The following is a 21281-nucleotide window of genomic DNA, read 5'->3' on the forward strand; positions in this document are numbered from 1 at the left end:
TAGTTTATCTTCTACTAGGCTGTTAAAGGCTGACTTGTCAGGCTTGATTCTAGTTTCTATTCCTTTTATAGCCTATAGGCATTACCCAAGGCAATATTATCCATGTCATTACCTTTAAATACCATGTACACGGGACACACAAACATACCAGTCACCCAGATAACTTCATGAAGTTCCAAATCCATGCATATATCTTACTAACTCTGTAGATTTATATTAAATATCTGAAAATGATCGGAAAACCAGGTTTTTGTTTCAAAATGTAAGGAGCTTATTAATCTTCACTTCCTCTTTACAAAAAGATAAAGCTGCACAAACCCCAAACCAATATTTTTCTTGGAACAATGAGAAAAGAAGTTTCTGGACAAACTGCCACCCTGAAATCTGGAATGTCAGGGAAATCCAGACAGTCACAGTGGAGGCCGATTGATCTGGAGCAGAAGCTGCTACAGCTATAGAATAGCAGGTAGCTGATTCAATACTTCAGTGGTAATTTTGGCAGGACTATTCTGTATTGATGGTGAACCTATCCTGTATAATCTTATAATTGTCCATTGGTAAAAGATTTTTCAAAACCCAGAGAACTTTACAGTGCGATGGGTAAAAAATTAATGTAAACAATATTTTAAAAGTCAGAGGATTCCATGATGAAATGCAAAATGTGACAAAACAATCTAATGATATTACCCATGTGTAATGGAATCTCAATAAAGAAGTGGTGACTTGAGTAACTTTGGAAGTGAGTACAGTCTGTAAGACTAAGGGTAAAAAAAAGAAAGAAAAATAAAAATATACATAACTACTGTACCGTAGTTGATAAAGTCATTTGCTATAAAATGATACCACTGCATATGTATACTGAAATGGAAGAATCAAGTAAATGGATGGGGGATGGATGGAGGGAGCCAGTTGTCTCACGGTTGGAGGTGGAGGTAAGCAAGGGGCAGAGGCTAGAAAGATATATTTTTAAATGGATTCATGTCAGAAATGCCAGTGTGGACACATTTTGCTTACTTGAGATGAAAATGCTTATATGTAAAAATATGTACAGCTATGTGTATATCCATGAGTTGCGATACACACATATATATGTTTGTTCTGTCAGCGGAGGGGAGGTGGTGCCTGGAAGCAATGATTCCTCAGTAATAACAAACCTACCTAGTTCTCAAATCTTGGCTTCTGGTATCATTCTCCAATGAAAAAAATAAAGGATCTATAAGTAAATAACTGATTCTAGGGCTAGGAAAAGAAATACATTTTTTTTAAAAAAAAAGCAAAACAAGAATGCCTATTTTGATCTAGATACGTACAGGTAGAAGAGGAGTAACCATCCACTATTTAAATATAGACTATAAATAGCTACTTTCTTCCAAAGTATGCAGTATAGAAAGGAAAAAAAGCAAGGTATGTTACAGTACTTAACAAAAGTTTTCTCCACCAGGTGAGAAAGATCAACATGTAGTATATACCCTTCATATGATGTGATGAAGACTTCAGTCTGTGATCTATTACCAGAAATTGATAACACAGGCTAATCATGAGAACGTCAGACAAATCCTTCTCTACATTTCTGATATGTGCTCTTTAAAACTGTGAAGATCATAAAAAACAAGGTAAATTTGAGAACCCCTTATAGCCAAGAGGAGCCTGAGACATGGCAACTGAATGTGATATGGTGTCCAGGATTATGTTGTGTAACAGAAAAATTTTAAAAATGCCCTGGAGTTGAGTTAATGATAATCTAATTTGTCAATAATAGTAGAAACTGGATGCAGGGTGTGGCTGAACTCTCTATGCTATCTTTGCTATTTTTCTGTAAATCTAAAACTGTTCTAAAATAAAAGGTATATTTTAAAAGTTATTGAAATTTTTATGGATGTATCAGATTTATTTTCTGTTAAGCTTAGAATTGACTATTGTCATAATCACTTCCCCAAATCTCACTAAGTCTATTACATTATTAGGAAATACTGCACTATATATCTGTGACCTTATTTTTAAAATTAGCAAGAAGTTAAAATATTTCAATATGCCAATAAATATTAATTTGAAAACAGGTTTAATTACCTTATAATATGAATATACCACAATTTACATAGCCAGTCTTTTGCTGTTGGGAATTTAGAAACATTTTCTCAAATAGTCATAATTATAAATTAAAATAACATATTTATGATTATGAATAATTTTTTGTGTACATCTGACTTCCCTGTAATATGTCGAAAATATAACCAATTCATAGTGTGCAAAGTTTATACTTATGATTCATGTTTTCTAACTGCCACTAGTTATTTACAAACTTTAGTTTCCCAAACTTCCAATGAAATTCCAATCATTTTTGCATTAAAAGAGTAAACATAACTGTTATTTATATAATTATGAATGAAGTTAGAAACATTTTAAATATATTTATTAAACATTTGCATTTCTTTTATGAATTAAGTGCTTATATCATATGCCCAGTCTTCTTCCTTTGCCTATTACTTCTTAAGAGTTTTTTTATAACATAACTCTTCATTTTTAATAAATATACTCTTTAAAAACCTGTTCTTATGACACCAATTTTACTTCTAGGCTGGCATGATTGGGAAAAACAGGCTTTTTACATAATTAAGACAACATATGAGGACTAATTTTGTATTTGATGGGTGATCAAAGTAACTTAGGCATAGTTTACTGCTCTTGTTATTTTGTTGCTTTCATGAGTCACTTACCTTTCAGAGAGGATTTCAACTATTTCATATCAGCTGTTCTAATACTTAGCCTTCAGCCATAACAATCAGATTCTTTACTCAGAGAAAATGTCATATATGCTGATTTGTCAGGATGAATTAAGAAATGCCAAACAAGGGTTGTGAAAGACACAAACATGATAAATATTTTTAAAAATTATTTTACTTTTATTATGTGAATAATTTTTGTCAGAAAATATAAAATATTTAATTCTATTAAAATTGTTTCTAATTCACATTTTTATTTTTAAAGCTGGAAATAAATAGAGGAAAATAAGATCTAAACAAATGAACCTACCGCTAAAGCACAAAAAGCAGGATTCTACTGACATATTCCCAAAAAACATATTTTGGGGGTAAAAAATAGGGGAAAGAATTGGTAAATTACAAATTATTAGTAGTAAAGAAAATTCAAATATGATGCAAAACTGTGCAAATATTTCTTCCAGGACATGTCTACCATTTTGGAATTAAGTTATTCTCACTTAAAATGCAGTTATGATACTCCTCTGATGAATGAGAATCTTAAAGTTTTATAAAGCAGAAAAGTAGAATGGTCATTAGTCAGTAGTGATCTTATGAATGTTTTCATTGTTGTTTAATGATCATTAAATAAATCAATAAAGACAACAACATCTAAATAATTACGTAGACGCTTACAAATCTTGGATTAGTAATAAGGAATACTGCAAATTACTGTCTTTTACTTGACAAAAACGTCACTGTTCCCCAAGATGCTTATAAATGTGCTTTGCTCTGTTGGAGATAATATGCATCGCACAAACACATTTTCTACGTTCTTGTTCTTAATTGAAATTCTCAATGTCTTTTTGTTTTAAAGAGTTAGAAATCCCAATATTACATTATGGTATAATAACAAGTAACTCATTATTCTTACATAACACAATTCTAATTTGTTAAAATATACGAGTAAAATCAAATACATATAATTTTTTAAAAAGAGCATAATATTTGGAATATCATTAAATATTCTTATAAAACTAAGTATTTTGAAGGCATTAGTAGGAAATAAACTATAATTCAGAACGAGAAAATAATTCTACTGATTCTTGGCATTGCTAAAAGATAAAGTGTGTAACACTGGGCTAGTTTTTCCACTTTTAGAAAGGGAATAATAACTTGCATTTTCAAAATAATTACTTGACAATTGCTTTATATATTATCAAAACTGAAAAGCAAAATGTGATATATTAATTTAGGGCATATATCTAATAGATCAAACGTCTTTTGTGTAATTTCTATAGCACTGTATTTTTTTAAGTGTATATGATAAATTTAGCTAAAAGGAGATGCTTGGTATATTTATAAATCCAAAAATTAATTATATTTAATATTCTCTGGCAAGCACTGTGACCATTTACTCAGTAAAATACAGCACCCACATGAAATCTTAAGCCATCACATTATTTAAAGCCATGATATTCAAACCACTGTTTCAAGTTATTGTAAAGGCTTACACAGACCACTACGTTTCAGGTGAGATTCTGCTCTTTAATGTTATCCAGTCATAAATGGCTGGTCCTTTTTGACTCTAAGTCACATGAGGTCTACGTCCTCATTTGTTTGCTGTATTTTTTTCTTATCATTTTAGTCTTGACATGTCTTTCAGGAGAGTGACTATAAACTCTAGCCCTGCCCTGATAGGACTGCAGGGGATTCAGTCTTCGGCATTTACAATGAGCCTTATACTGTACAGGATACTTCTTTATCCTGGACGACAGCCTAATGGCTAAGTGTCTGACCTGGTAACCAGTGTTCTTTGCACAGGAAACTTGTTTATAAAGGCAGATACTCTTGAACCTCATGTCTGACCTATATTTAGTTCATTCCTACCAAAATAGCTACTATGTCAAAGAACTATGACCAGAAAAGAAAAATAAATAAAAGAAATAACAATAAATTGAAAAGAGAATTTCTGAGCCAAGAAAGCCTGGTAGGGTAACATTACTGGAGGGAGCAGGACTTCTAACAGACATGTCACTAACACAGATAAAAATCATCATAACCCCAAAATCTCATACTTAAGTAAAGGTGAAGATAATGGAAATTCATTACAGCTAGAATTGCAGTTAAACCATTTCACCAAATAAATGGTACCCACATATACTATGGGAAATGTACAGAGAAAGCAGTTTCCATGAGTTTTGCTCACACTTTGATCTACTTAATCAACAAATGGAATTGATCTTTTATGTTGGCATAGTAATGAGATCATAGCTATAAAAACCCTCGGCAGAGAGAAGGAATTTTTGGATGTAAGCATCAACTTTAACTACACATGAATAACTTCAGCTCTGAAACTCTATTATACTGCACATGTTAAACAGAAACACAACCATATCCTCCTTAATGCAACATGAAATTACTTATAAAAGGTAAAATTCTTGATGTGGATGAACTTTCACATGCAGAGATTACTGAAGTATTAAAGCAATGTGATATATTAGCATAAACATCAAAATTTTTGCACCAGGTATTTCTTTTGTCTTCTTACTCTTTTTGGATATGTTTCTTTAGGATGATAGTATTATAATAATTGAAAAGATTAATTATTATATTTGCACCTGAACCTATTTTATTTGACATTACTGTGACAACTGAGAGCAAATTGTATTGACAGGTCCTTCTTAAACACAATTATGCAAAAAAGTACCATCCAAAATCAATTAGTGTTTTATATCATATTGAATTTTTTGGAAATTCAGAGCTCAGAAAAATGTGAATCCAAGATACTCAGAGCATAAAGGTAGTGACAGTCATTGGTGATGTTTTCTTGTATGCTCATATTGATGGTGAAAGGGAGTGGAGTATTTAGTGCTGCGGAAGTATTAATCACAACTTTGTATGTGTGTGTGTGTGTGGGTGTGTGTGTGTGATTAGTAATTGAATTCAGGTATTTCATCCAACATTTACAGTGATGCATAGATATTTATTCATTCATCCTTGTTTCTGATTGTCACAGGACAATCAAACTGAGGAATATCTGACTATGAATACTGGGATATAAGAAATTGTTTGAAACATGTTAATAGTTAGATACAGCATGTAGATTTTGAAAAATTTATGTGGCCGCTCTTAAGACCAAACTGATATGCCGAAATAACTAAACAATATTTTTTGTTAGTAAAATACACGCAAAACACCCCACCCCTCAAAAAAATCAATGGAAGAAACATGGCATGAAACAGAAAGTAGTATCAATCTGAAAGACCAAATTCAAATGCTTATTATGGGTTGTATGCACGTGTGCATTAATTAATTCAGGAATGTAAAAGCCTAAACTCTATTCTTGGGTATAAAATCCCTCATTAGTAAGTGCCAGCAACTTTTCTCATATTCCAATTCTTGCTATTTTTGTAACTTCATGATGACTTGTTTCTATTGATATTTTTAATAATTAAATTTATATCATTTACTCTAATCCTATGAATCTAATCTGCATCCTAAACTTCATCTGTTTTTACACGATTGGAAAGTTATGTATTTCTACCAAAGCTAGGATTAGCAAGACAGAGTTTTCTATTTTGTACTTTAATACTCTCAATGGAAATTTGGGAGAATAAGATTGATTTTTGTTTAACTGTTTGGGTTTTCTGTTTCAGGACTCCCTGTAAGTATAGCATTATCATAAGATGTAATATATGTATATATATATATATATATAAAATGTATTTATGAATATATAGCATTTATGTGTATATATTACATTATTATAAGATTTAATATATATATTATATATGTATTTATGTATATATAATATTATTTATGTGAATATATATTACATATATGTATTTATGTACATATAGCATTATTATAAGATGTAATATATATATATATTTAATTCTATTTCTATTGTCTTTAGTTTAGCTTATATCTCTGCCTCCAGTCTCTTTAAAGTTTCTACTCATATCTTTTAAGTAATGAGAGTCATTTTCCTTAAACCCTTTCTTCAAAATGACAACCTTATGCCTAAAGGCACCTGAGATCAGGAGTTCGAGACCAGCCTGACCAACATGGCAAAATCTCATCTCTACTAAAAATGCAAAATTATCTGGGTGTGGTTTTGGGTACCTGTAAACCCAGATACTCCAGAGGCTGAGACAGAAGAATCGCTTGAACACGGGAAGCACAGGTTGCAGTGAGCTACGATCGCTCCATTGCACTCCATCTTGGGCAACCAGAGCAATACTGTCTTAAAAAAAAAAGAATACACACCTTTTGACATGGTAGGCCACTGTGCCCAGCCCATTTTTTATTTTTAATTTTTGTAGGTAAATAGTAGTTGTTTATGCTTATTAATTATATGGGGTATGTTGACACAGGCAAACATGTAATAACCACATCAGGGTAAAAACGGCATTTCTCACCTTAATAATTTATACTTTGTGTTTAAAAAAATCCAGTTATACACTTTTAATTATTTTAAAATGCACAATTAAATTACTTTGGACTATACACACTCTATTGTGCTAGGAAATTTATTTATTAAAAATAAAATTTATTCTTTCTCAAAGAGTCTTTGTCCAGTCCAATTTCTGGAGAGTTTTTCAAAAGTTTTTGTTTAGTAGTTTCATAGTTTGAGGTCTTACATTTAAGTCTTTAATCCATTTTGATTTGACTCTTGTATATAGTGAGACATAGTGGTCTAGTTTCATTCTTCAGTATAGAAATATCCAGTTTTCCCCAGCACCATTTGCTGAAGAAGAGACTCTTCTTTTTTGTTCTTGGCACCTTTGTTGAAAATGAGTTCAAAATGGATGTATGGATTTATTTCTTAGTTCTCTATTCTGTTCCACTGGTCTACATGTCTGTTTTTAATGACAATACCATGCATTTTTGGTTACTATAGCTCTGTAATATAATTTTAGGTCAGGTAATGTGATTCCTCCCGTTTTGTTCAATTTGCTTAGGATAATTATAGCTATTCTGGGCCATTTGTGATTCCATATAAATTTTAGGATAGTTTTTTTCTATTTCTGTGAAGACTGTTAGTGGTATTTTGATAGGGATTGCATTGAATCTGTAAATGGGTTTAGGTACTATGTACATCTTCACAATATTGATTCTTCTAATCCATGATCATGGAATATCTTCAATATTTTTGTGTGTCTTCTTCAATTTCTTGCATCAATAGTTTATAGTTTTCATTGTAGAGATGCTTCATTTCTTTGCTTAAGTTAAATTCCAGCATTTTGTTTTATTTCTGGCTATCATAATGAGATTATTTTCTTGATTTCTCTTTCGGATTGTTCACTGGCAACATATAAATATGTTACTGATATTAGTATGATGACTTGTATCCTGCAACTTTACTGAATTTGTGTGTCAGTTCTAAATATTTTGTGGTGAAGTATTTAGTTTTTTTTTTTTCAAATATAATATCATTTACAAACAAAAATAATTTGACTTATTCCTTTCTAATTTGGATGTCTTTTCTTTCTTTCTCTTTTATGATTGCTCTAGCTAGGACTCCCATCACTATGTTGAATAACCATGGCAAAAGTTGGCATTCTTGCTGTGTTCCAGATATTAGAGAAAAGACTTTCAATTCTTCCCCATTCAACATGATAATAGCTTTGGGTCTGTCATATATGGTTTTTGTTATGTTGATGTTTTTTCTATAACTAGTTTTTTTTTAGAAATTTTATCATAAATAGATATTGAATTTTATCAAAAATTTTTTTCAGTAGCAATTGAACTAATCATATGGCTTTTGTGCTTCATTCTGTTGATACTGTATCACATTGACTGATTTGCTTATGTTGAATGATTCTTGCAATCCTGAGATAAATGCCATTGGTCATAATTAATAATCTTTCTAATGTGTGGCTGAATTTTGTTTGCTAGTATTTTTATGAGAATTTTTGCATCAATATTCATCAGATATATTGACCTGCAGTTTTCTTTTTTTTATGTGTTTTTGTCTTGTTTTGATAACAGGTTTAACTGGTTTCACAGAATGAGTTTTTATTTATTATTTAGTATTTATTATTCAAAACAGTTTGAGTAGGATTGGTGATAGTTCTACATTAAATGTTTGATTGAATGCAGCAGTGAAGCCACCAGATCCTGGACTTTTCTTTGCTGGAAGACTTTTTATGACCATTTCAGTCTTGTTACTGATCTGTTCAGGTGTTGGATGTCCTTATAGTTTAATCTTGCTTGGTTGTATGTGTATAGAAATTTGTCCATTTCTCCTAGATTTTCCAATTTATTGGCATATAGTTCCTCATAGTAGTCACTAATGGTCCTTTGAATTTCTGCAGTATCAGTTTATGGTCTCCTTTTAATCTCTTATTTTATTTATTTGATCTTCTCTCTCTCTCTTTTTTTTCTAAGAACTCTTCTTCTTTTGTCTAAAGGCCTCTGATGAATTTTTCAGTATGTGACTTGCATTATTTAGCTCTAGAATTTCTGCTTGATTTATTTTAGTTATCTCAGTCTTTTTGCTAAATGTGTCTGATAAAATTATTTTTGTTATTTCTTTTTGAGACAGAATCTTGCTTTGTCATCACACACCAGGCTGGAGTGCAGTGGCGTGATCTTAGCTCACTGCCACCTCTGCCTCCTGGGTTCAAGCAATTCTCCTGTCTCAGCCTCCTGAGTAGATGGGACTACAGGTGTGTGCCACCACGCCCAGTTAATTTTTGTAATTTAGAAGAGACAGGGTTTCACCATGTTGGCCAGAATGGTCTCAATCTCCTGGCTTCGTGATCTGCCTACCTTGGCCTCCCACAGTGCTGGAATTACAGGCATGATCCACCTTGCCCAGCCAGAATTCTTAATTTATTCTCTGTATTATCTTGAATTTCTTTGAAGTTCCTCAAAACAACTCCTTTAAATTTTCTAAGAGGTCACATATCTCTTTCTCCAGGGTTTATCTCCGATACCTTATTTAATTCATCTGGTGATGTCATGTTTTCCTGGGTGATCTTGATACTTGCAGATGTTTGTCTGTCTGGGCATTGAAGAGTTGAGTATATATTAATATTACAGTCTTCATACTCTGGACTTGTTTGTGCCTGCCCACTTTGGGAAGGTTTTGCAGGTATTCAAGAGGACTTGGGTGTTGTGATATAAGCTGTATCTGCTTTGGGGGTGCCCCAAGCTGAATAATACTGTGGCTCTTGAAGAATCACACAGATGTATTGCTTTGATTGTCTTGGACAAGATCTGAAAGAATTCTCTGGATTACCAGGCAAAGACTCTTGTTCTCTGCCCTTACTTTTCCCAAACAAACAGAGTTGTTCTCTGTGTTCTGACCCACGTGGACACTGAGCTGGAGTGACACAAGCACCTGTGTGGCCACCACCATTGAAACTGCCCAGAGTCAGACCTGAAGCCAGCATAGCACAAGGTCTCACCCCAGACTCACTGTAACAGCTATGGGGGTAGCACTTATGTTCACTCAGGTGCCTGGGGTTCTACAATCAGCTGATAGTGAAGCCACCCATCCTTGTGTTCTTCTTTTCAGGGCAGCAAGTTCCCCCAGGCTCCAAGTGGGTCCAGAGGTGCTGTTCAGGAGCCAGGAACTGAAGTCAAAAAACTTAGAAGTCTACTTTGTGTTCTGTTGTACTAAAACTGAACTGGAACTTAAACCAAAAGATGCAATCCTCCCACTCTTCTCTCCCCTTTCCACTGGCAGAGGATCTTCACCCCATGGCCACAGGCCCATCAATAGTCATGCCAGGTTACCACCGACATTCACTTAAAGCCCAAGGACTCTTCAGTGAGCTTGTCATCAATGCTGTCTGGCCTGAAACTCATCTTTCATGGCACTGGGCTCCCCTCTGGCCCAGGGCAGGTCCAGAAATGCTGCTCAAGACCCAAGGTCTGAAATTGGAGACTCCAAGAGCCTACTTGGTGCTCTAATACCCTGTGGCCAAGCTAGTACCTAAAGTGCAAGACAAAGCCTCTTTTACTTTCTGCCCTGCTTTTTTCAAGCAGAAGAAATCTCTCCCTTAGCCACTACAGCTGAGAATGTGCCGAGTATCAACTGAAGCCAGCAAGTCTCAGACTCTCATCAAAGTCCCACACAACAATGAGTTCGTGTCCTTTGTAGGGACATGGATGAACCTGGAAACCATCATTCTCAGCAAACTGACACAAGAGCAGAAAATCAAACACCACATGTTCTCACTCATAGGCGGGTGTTGAACAATGAGAACACACGGACACAGTGAGGGGAGCACTACACACTGGGGTCTGTTGGGCGGAAATAGGGGAGGGACAGCGGGGGGTGGGGAGTTGGGGAGAGATAGCATGGGGAGAAATGCCAGATATAGGTGATGGGGAGGAAGGCAGCAAATCACACTGCCATGTGTGTACCTATGCAACAATCTTCCATGTTTTTCACATGTACCCCAAAACCTAAAATGCAATAAAATAAAAAAATTAAAAAAAAAAACAAAATCAAAAGCAAACAAACAAACAAAAAGTCCCACACAATACTATCTGGGTTACTTCTTGTTATTCAGGGCCCATGAAATTGTCAGTTAGCAGGTGATAAATCCTACCAGGATTTATCTCTTCTAGAAATTGGGCTCTCCTCTTGCCTAGAGTGTGTCTAGAAATGTCATCCATGAGCTAGGGCCTGTAACGAGAGCCTCATGACTCTGACCCATGCCTTGTTCTACTGTACCTGAAATGGTATTCAAGATGCAGACAAAGTTATCCACACTCTTCTCTCTCTTCTCCTCAAGCAGAAGGAAGAGATCTGTTTTGTGGCTCTGAGCTGTGCAGCTTGGGGTTAGGGGAGATATAATCCTAGCACTTCCTTAGCCATCCTGGTTGGTGTCTCAGTAGGTTGCATGCTCCCCTGTCCACTGGCTCTGAGTCAAGCACTAGGACTCCCCTAAATGTTGCAGTACTTTTGGCCTAGACTGCCTTTCAAGTTTGTTTAGGTTCATGTTTCAAGTTTATAGAGGGTCTCTGACAGAGCACTTTAGCCCAGGACCAGTGATGTTTTCAGGAGCTAACATGCCACCATTGAGAAGGGTGATTTCCCTCTGATTAAGACTGGTTTAAATGTTCTCTCCATGAGTGGAAATCAGCTGAGTTTGCTCCTGTTTTGCTTTCTGCTCTAACAGGGCAGCACTGAGTTCAATGCAATGACTCACAATTACTGCCCTTTCCCTCTCCTAAGAGCTCAGATTCTCCTTCTGCACATGCTGTCACTGACAAGGATGGTGGAAGGATGGCTTTGGTGATTCAAGACCATTTTTCCTACCTCCTTGATGTGTCTTCTAGTGATATGAAGCTAAAACCAGGTACTATGGGTGCTCACGTAGTTTTTGTTTCCTATGAAGTTGCTTTTTTGGGTAGACAGTTGTTAAATTTTTGTCACTGTTGGGAGAACTTCTACTGTGGAAGCTTCCACTCTGCCATCTTTTCTGCTTCCTCTCTCAATTTTAAAGGTACCGTAATTCTGTTAATTAATAATGTTACTAATTCAAAGGAGAGTTACACAACAAATATGTTATTTTATCTACATTTCAGTTGTGATAAATAACATTTTTCAAATGAAATTTCTTTGAGCAGTTGTAAAGGGTTAATAATTTAGAATTTTTTGGGGGGGTGATACATTGACTTTCTATAGATTGTGTCTAACAAACAAATATTTATTATACTGGAAGAATCCTAACTATGAAAACTAGCTTTCTAAGATGCTTGATAATGTTTTAAACATCTTCAATAAATGCTTACAGAAACACTTTTTAATCACCACTTCCTTGAATTCATTATTTTTGAAAACATTAACAAGTTAAAGCTATGTTAGGGAGACACAGACCTTCTAAGATGATTTAAAAACTGATTTAAAAACATTTCATTCAGTATTAAATGTTTAACCCACACAGTACTATGTGAAGGAAAAATGAAGAAACTAAAATTTACTGAACATTTGCTACATGATAGGTGTGGTATTATGTATTTTCTATTCATTATTTCATATTTTCATCTCATATATAAAACTATAATCATTTTAATAAGAGTATTTGGAGGCTTACAAGTTATAAGTAAATTAAATATTAGAAATTATTTTTAAAAGTGAAGTTGACATTTTATTATCTGCTAAATGCTGAACATATCAGTGTTGAGATAAGCCCCGGTCATATTTCCAAAGCCCACAATGACTTATTGCACGCTTCTGTGTTTGCATCAAAATGCATATATTTTATTTAAATTACCACTTAACCATATTTAAACGTATAAGTCAGTAGCATTAATTTTATTCATGATGGCTTTTAACCGTCATCGCTATCTATTTTCAAAAGAAAATGGATATTCTATTTGGTTATTATTCAGGCCAGACAGAAACTCTGTATCTCTTAAGCAATAACTCTTCATGTTCTCTGGTCCCTGGTGCCTCTGATCTGCTTCTGTCTCTATGAATTTTCTATTCTAGATATTTCCTACAAGTAGGATCATACAATATTGTCCTTTTCTGTCAGGCTTATTTCATTTATCATAATATTTTCAAGGTTCCTCCATGTTGTAGTATGCATCAGAACTTGATTCATTTTTAAGGCTAAGTAATGTCCCATTGCAGGATATGTATCACATTTTGTTTATTCAGTAATTTGTTAATGGATGCTTAAATTGTTTCCAACTTTTGGCTAATATGAATAGTGCTAATATCAACATAGGTATACAAAAATCTCTTTGAGACTTTTTTTTTAATCATTTGGGGTACACTTCAGAGTAGAATTGCTTTGTCATGGTAATTCTATGTTGTGTAGCATCTTTTCAAAAAGGTTTCAAAAAAGTTTGAACTTAAATACATTTGTAAATTAATAGGGTTCTTAGAAATCTTCTAGTTTTATCTCTCCTCAAAAATTCATCAAAAATGACTGAATTTATTTGTGTGCAAATTTTGGTTATTATACTTGCTAATCTAAGAATGGAGTACTCTCAAATTAACCTTATGATACCTTTGTTGTTAACTCTTGTTAACATTTCCGAATGAGGTATCAAAGGGTAGATAAAGCAAGATCAATGACATCAGTCTAAACATCATTACCTAAAGTCATATAATATTTTTACAGACTTTTGTACAAGAACTCAGCACTTAATAATTAGGTAGGAAATAATAACAAACATAAGACAGAGCCAGATAATTATATGAACCAGCCAAAAATCTTCCTGGATTCTCTTCTTTAAAGCACTTACTCTTTGATCAATATGATTAAAGAAAAGTCTCCATTCTGCAGACCCAACTGCAGCTAGTACAAATGTCTTTGGTTAATACAAAGAAAAATGCCATACATTAGGTCAGATGCTATTCTTTATACATTACACCAAAAATGCAATATTCACATTTACCTTTCAATTATATGCTGATATAATTGGACAAATTGCTCTTTGAAATTATTTTCCTCATTTGTAAATGCTGCAGACTGGATGAGGCACTAACAAGCATTCTGGCCTTCAATATGAGCCACAGGGACAAGCAATATCTACAGAGAGAAAAGGAATAATTTCTTGTTCTGGCTGAAGTTACTTTACTTTTTGTATTTGAAGTTTACTTCCATACATCAGAATGGGGCCACTTGGTTCATCCGCAAAAGATGTATATAGATCCTGCTGTTATATAAATTTTCTTTAATGGACTTAACCTTTAATGTGATTGGAAATATAATTTTCTCATGATGGTCTAGTATAAATTGCATATAAAAGTAATGTAAACTTTATAGTGATCAGAATTGGTAGCCATATTCAATGCCAGACAGATATATTCTAGTCTGAATTAAAAACTTAATGGGTAATTCAGAGCCTGACATTCTCTGGCCTGACTGGAGATGACTTTATTTCCATCCATCCTCTTAGAAATCTTATCTCTCAGTTTTCTGAATTCTATAAAGCTGTGATCATTCCTTGACCTAGAGACAGAGCCTTTGTGGTAAAATGAAGAAACTATCTTGGATGATATCCAAAGTCCATTTCTATTTATACTTTTAATAACTGACTACGTATTCTAGAAAAGCTATGGAGATTCAAGAAGAAAGTGGTGAAAACAAACATTCTCTTGAAAGAAATGGAGAAAAGAGTGTGAGTGTATTTAAAAACAGTTGCAAACCCCTAGGATTACTTTAACTAAAGGTCCTGTAAATGGGTTTCATGTGTGGAACGTTTAATTTCCTGGTATTTAAGTGAAACATTTCATTGTAGAATATGCAAACAATGCAAATATCTTTAGAAACAAACCATTTAACCCACAATAACACTAACTAGCATTTGTCGCTGTTAATTTTTTAGTATAATTTTGTATATAAAATATGCAGATATAGAAATAGAATATTATACACCATTTTAGAAAATGTGAGAAATGTATTTTTTCTATAATGTATATAAATTATTAATAATAGATCAAGTATTTCTTCATTTGACTGAATATTCTGTAAAACAAAGATTTTAATACTTCTATAGAATTCATCCTTTGGAATATACATTTTTAAAAATTCTATATCCTAAAGATTTAAGTGTTTCCATAAAGGATATCCTTATAAAATATGTAAATAAATTATCCCTATATATTTCCTAAGGGCAAATTTTGTTAAGTAAAATTAAGAGGTACATCATCACATGATACCGTTCTAAATGACTTTTCAGGATTTTTTTTTACACAAGTTAATAGTTTTTCTAGCATGTCTATTTTAAAAGTGGCATATAAAATCATCTTTTATACTGTAAAATAAGAAATATTTGCAAATTGTTTAATTATCTTTTTAAAAAGTTGACATTTAGATAAAAATGTTCAATCTAATATCAATTCTTATATTTATTACATTTATTATTAGAAAGGAATTAATCAGCATCAGCCAATAATAAGGTAGTATGTAATGTCAGCCGTTAAAAAATAAAGTAAAACTATGTTGCATATGTAAAAACGGTCTCAGATAATTGCTAGACAAGCAAATGTATGTATCAACATCTCTCACTTGGCATGCACCATAACATTTATTTAAAAACATGAAAACTAGGCCGGGCACGGTGGCTCACGCCTGTAATCCCAGCACTTTAGGAGGCCGAGGCGGGTGGATCACGAGGTCAAGAGATCGAGACCATCCTGGTCAACATGGTGAAACCCCGTCTCTACTAAAAATACAAAACATTGGCTGGGCATGGTGGTGCGTGCCTGTAATCCCAGCTACTCAGGAGGCTGAGGCAGGAGAATTGCCTGAACCCAGGAGGCGGAGGTTGCGGTGAGCCGAGATCGCGCCATTGCACTCCAGCCTGGGTAACAAGAGTGAAACTCCGTCTCAAAAAAAAACAAAAAACAAACAAACAAACAAACAAACAACAACAACAACAAAAAAAAAACATGAAAACTGAAAAAAATGGTACAACAATTCTCTTTCTCTCTCTCTCTCTCTCTCTACACACACACACACACACACACATATATGTATATATATGCACACATACAAAGACATATGTATATATACTACCTATATGATTTTTTTTTTGCAAAACCACTTAAATGTTAAGTTGAAGACATCACAGTAATAAACCACTAAATAATTAATTATATTTCTTCTGTAAAGATGTTTTCCTATAACATCACAATCTCTTTAACACACCTAAGAAAATTAATAATATTTTCATGCTATTATCTTATTAATGATCATGTTCAAATTTCCACTAGCTATTTCTCTCTATTTATTTTTTATTTTATTTTATTATTATTATTATTTTTTGAGACAGAGTTTCATTCTTGTCACCCAGTGTAGACTGCAATGGCGCCATCTCACCTCACTCCAACCTCCACCTCCGGCGTTCAAGCCATTCGCCTGCTTCAGCCTCCTGAGTAGCTGGGATTACAGGCACCAGCTACCATGCCTGGCTAATTTCTGTATTTTTAGTAGAGATGAGGTTTCACCATGTTGGCCAGGCTGGTCTCAAACACTTGCCCTCAGGTGATCTGCCTTCTTTGGCCTTCCAAATTGCTGGGATTACAGGAGGGAGCCACCGCTCCTGGCCCTGTTTCTCATAGTTTTTTGGAGAGGGGGCATGAAAACTGAGGATCCACAATCCAATCAATTTCCACATTTCTCATTTTGTTAACGTTCTTTGTTTATACCAATGTAGAAATGCTACCTTACAGGGTCTTTTTTTTGTTTGTTTTTCATGACATTGAACATTGAAGATAGGTCAGTTGTCTAATAGATAGTCTCACTTTTCGTTTGAGATAGAGTATCACTGATCGTCCAGGCTGGAGTATGGTGGCACAATCCTCACTGCAACCTCCACCTTCCAGCTTCAAGTGATTCTTCTGCCTCAGCCTCCAGAGTAGCTGGGATTTACAGGTGTGCACCACCATGCCCAGCTAATTTTTATATTTTTAGTAGAAATGGGGTTTTGCCATGTTGGCCAGGCTGGTGTCCAACTGCTGACCTCAAGTGATCCACCTGCCTCAGCCTCCTGAAGTGCTGGGATTACAGGTGTGAACCACCACACTCTGCTGACAGTCTGACCTTTTTGATTTATGTTTCAGGTTAAAATGCTTAACAGAGGAAAACTATAGGCAATGTTGTATTTCTCTTACACAACTGAGGGAACACATTATGTTCATCTGTTCCACTTCGGTTATTTTATATTTGATTATTTTGTTAACATGGTTACGTTCAGCTCTCTTTATTGGTAGGTTGAAGATGTGATACCTGGGTTACATTTCTATAACGTTTTAGCAAAGTATTGGCTTAAAGTGTCTGATATAATGAGCTGGTTAACTACCTCTTTCTTGTCTAAAATGTGTGAATTTGTATCTGAATTTAAAGCCTTACAATTAGTTCTATTTAAGATAGCATTTCATCTCAGAAGAATAAAACGAATTATTTCTCTTTTGGAAATTATTTGTTTTTGAAATTAGTAAGCAATATATGATATACTTCTTTGATATCATGTAAATATTCTCTACTCCAATGCTATCTTAGCCAATGATTTCAACTTTGAATGATTGCCCTTGCCTTGCCAATTAAGTCATTACTTGAAAAAATTAAAATGGAGGGTGAGGTTGGGAACAGTGTCTTACACTTGTAATCTCAGCACTTTGGGAGGCCAAGGTGGGCAGATCAACTGAGGTCAGGAGTTGGAGACCAGCATGGCCAGCGTAAAACCTTGTCTCTACTAAAAATACAAAAATTAGCCAGGCATGGTGGTGCATGCATGTGATCTCAGCTACCGGGGAGGCTGAGACAGAAGAATCACTTGAACCAGGGAGGTGGAGATTACAGTGAGCCAAGATTGTACCACTGAACTCCAGCCTGGGCAACACAGTGAGAATCCATCTCAAAAAGATAAATAAATAAAAATGAAGGGTGAAAATTTAGAATGGATAGAAAAAATAGAGTTGAGTTAGTAATAAGCCACATATTTTTTGTTTCGTAAGTTCATAAAATTGATATCCTCCATCAAGCCCGATCACCTGAAAACAAAAGAGAAGAAAGGTACAAGTAGCCAACACCAGGAATGTAAGTTTACCATATTACAGTTCCTACAGATGGTAAAAAATGTTAGTGTATATAATGTGCACATTTGTGCCAACAATTTAAAAATGTAAGTCAACGTTCATCAAAAGACATGTATGATACCAGCCTAGGCAACATAACGAGATCCATTCTATACCAATAAATAAATAAATAAATAGCGAGGCATGGTGGTGCATGACCGTATTCCAAGCTACTTGGGGGGATCAGAGATAAGAGGATCCTTTGTGCCCAGGAAGTGGAGGCTGCAGTGAGTTGTAATCCTGTCAGTGGACTTCCACCTGGGGAAGTAAGACCCTGTATCAAAATAAAATAAAACAAAATAAAATAATATATTTTTAAATAAGTAGCTAGAAATAAGGAAAAAGCCTACTAAATAAAAAAATAATAATATGAATTGTGTCAAAATTTTTAAAGCACTTGAAACTACAGATACAAACTCCCTACACCCCCAAATCAAGACATTCAACATTGTACTTACAGAGAAAAATGGTAGCAATGGAACAGAAAAGAGTATAGAAACAGACCCATGGAAATATGATTATGTGATTTTTAACAAGGGTCCACTGAAGTTCAGTGAACAAATATTTGTTGTTTTTTTTTTTTAGAAATAGCGCTGGAAATAAGAGATATTTAGCATGAGAGAAAAATTTCCCTACCTTATCCCATGAAGAAAAACCCTTTTCAGATGTTTTGGAGATCTAAATGTCAGTGGAAGATAAACAATAAATCTCTTCAAGTAAAAATAGGAGAATGTTCTGATAGCCAAGGGTTAACAAAATTTTCTTAAAGCAACACTAATCATGAAGGAGAAATGAATGAAAAAGTTAACTTTACTAGAATCAGAAACATAATGATTAAAAAAAATATATTAAGATTGCGAAAAACCAAGCTACAGACTGGTAAGGTTGTAAATCAAACTGTTGAATTACATACATTTGCATGTGTTTTGAAAATAAATATATCTATGATAAACATTTTTACAGTATTTCATGTATAGATTATGTAAATGACTCATAACTTTTGAAAAAGGCAAAAAACAAAGTTGAAAATGAGAAAAAGTTACAAACATCTACTACTTTGAAACAGAGGAAATCAAAATCACAAGTAAATGTGTTAAATAGTGCTCCGTCTTCTTGGTCATATTAAGAAGATGCAAAGAAAAACCTGCATGAGATCTCACTGGCATATCTGCCAAATGGCTACAGAGAAGACAGAGGGCAAGGTTGTGGTAATATTAGAACTTTCATGTGGCATTTGGAAGTGACCATTGGTTGAATTCCCTTGGAAAATAATTTGGCAGAATCTCGTGTGACCCAGAACTTTCACTCTCAATATACCTCAACTCTTAGCCATATCCAAACAGAAATGGGGTCACATCACCAACAAAAGACATGTACACTGTTTCCAATACCTGAAACAGAGCTATCTTAAATATTTACAAACAACAAAATGTAGAAATAAAGTGCTATGTAACCATATAGCAATGAAAATGGAAACAATATGCTGTGAATCTCACAAACATGCAGTTGAGCAAAAGAGGCCTGAAATAAAAGAGCACATGTTGTATGATTCCATTTATATGAAGCTCAGATAGAGGGCAAATTGGTCTCTGAGGATAGAAATCAAGACAGCTAACTTCAGTGGGGACAAATGACTTGGTGGAGAAATTCATGATACTTTTGTTCTATTTCTAGGTAGATGTGCTCTTCTGCTCGCATATTTGAGCTCCTTGAAGTTGTTTTTCTGCTGTTCCCTTGCATTCCTTAATGCTCTTGCAAAATCAATCTACTCCTTGTTTTCTTTCACTGTTATGTAACTCGTTTGTTTTGTATGAGGACCTAGATAATGTCGTTTATCTTCATTTTCTACTAGTTCTATTAAGATAAAAGAACCACTTATTTTACATAGAACTACAAGACACATTGCAGTTGATGATACAAATATATATATATATACATATATATATTTGATGATATATATTGATGATACAAATATATATATATATTTGATGATATATATTGATGATACAGATATATATATATATTTGATGATATATATTGATGATACAAATATATATATATATATATATATATATATATATATATATGATGAGGTCTCACTCTGTTGCCCATGGCTCACTGCAACCTCCAACCTCCCAGGCTAAAGCAATCTTCCCACCTCAGCCTCCCAAGAAGGTGAACTATAGGCGCACAACACCGCACTGACTAATTTTTGTATTTTTTGTAGACATGGTGTTTTGAACTGGTCTTGAACTCTTGGGCTCAAGTGATCCATCTTCCTCGGACTCCTAAAATGCTGGGATTACAGAAATGAGCCACCACGCCCACCCTATGTTATAGTTTTAAATAGTAGTTCTATATAAAGTCATCCCTCAATAGCTACAAGGCATTGGTTGCAGGACACCTCCCTAACCTTCATCCCTCCTCATGCAAAAATCTGAAGATGTAATCATCCCTGATATAAAATGCCATAGTGTTTATACACAACCTACACACATCCTCTTGTATATTTTACATTATATCTAGATTTATTATAATACTTAATATAATGTAAAAATGTCTTGTAAACAGTTGTTATATCATATTGGTTTTATGTGTTTTTTATTGTTGTATACTTATTTTTTATATTTTTTTTCCTGAATATTTGTCATCCACAGTTGAATTTCAGACATGGGACCCATAGATGTGGAAGGCCAACTTTATACTGTCACCAAGTAGTATATTGTTTCCCTGTTCATCCCCAAGTACTTTTATTTATTTTTGTGTGTTTATGCTTACTTTTTCTATCTTTTACATTATTTTGATGTTTATTACCCATTTTACATTCATATTCTAAAACCTTGGCATATTTTGAAGTATCCCTTCAATCTTTTTCAGTCAAATCCATTCTTCCTTTATCATCTTGGGATTCAGATCTCATGACCCTTGTGATTGTGTCATCTTTGATTTTTCTTGAAAACTTGAATTAATTTTGGTTTTACACTTTCCTTCCATTTGTTCATTTTTATTCTGAGTATTTA

The sequence above is a fragment of the Cebus imitator genome, unplaced genomic scaffold, assembly GCF_001604975.1.
Source record: "Cebus imitator isolate Cc_AM_T3 unplaced genomic scaffold, Cebus_imitator-1.0 Scaffold167, whole genome shotgun sequence".
Lineage (NCBI taxonomy): Eukaryota > Metazoa > Chordata > Mammalia > Primates > Cebidae > Cebus > Cebus imitator.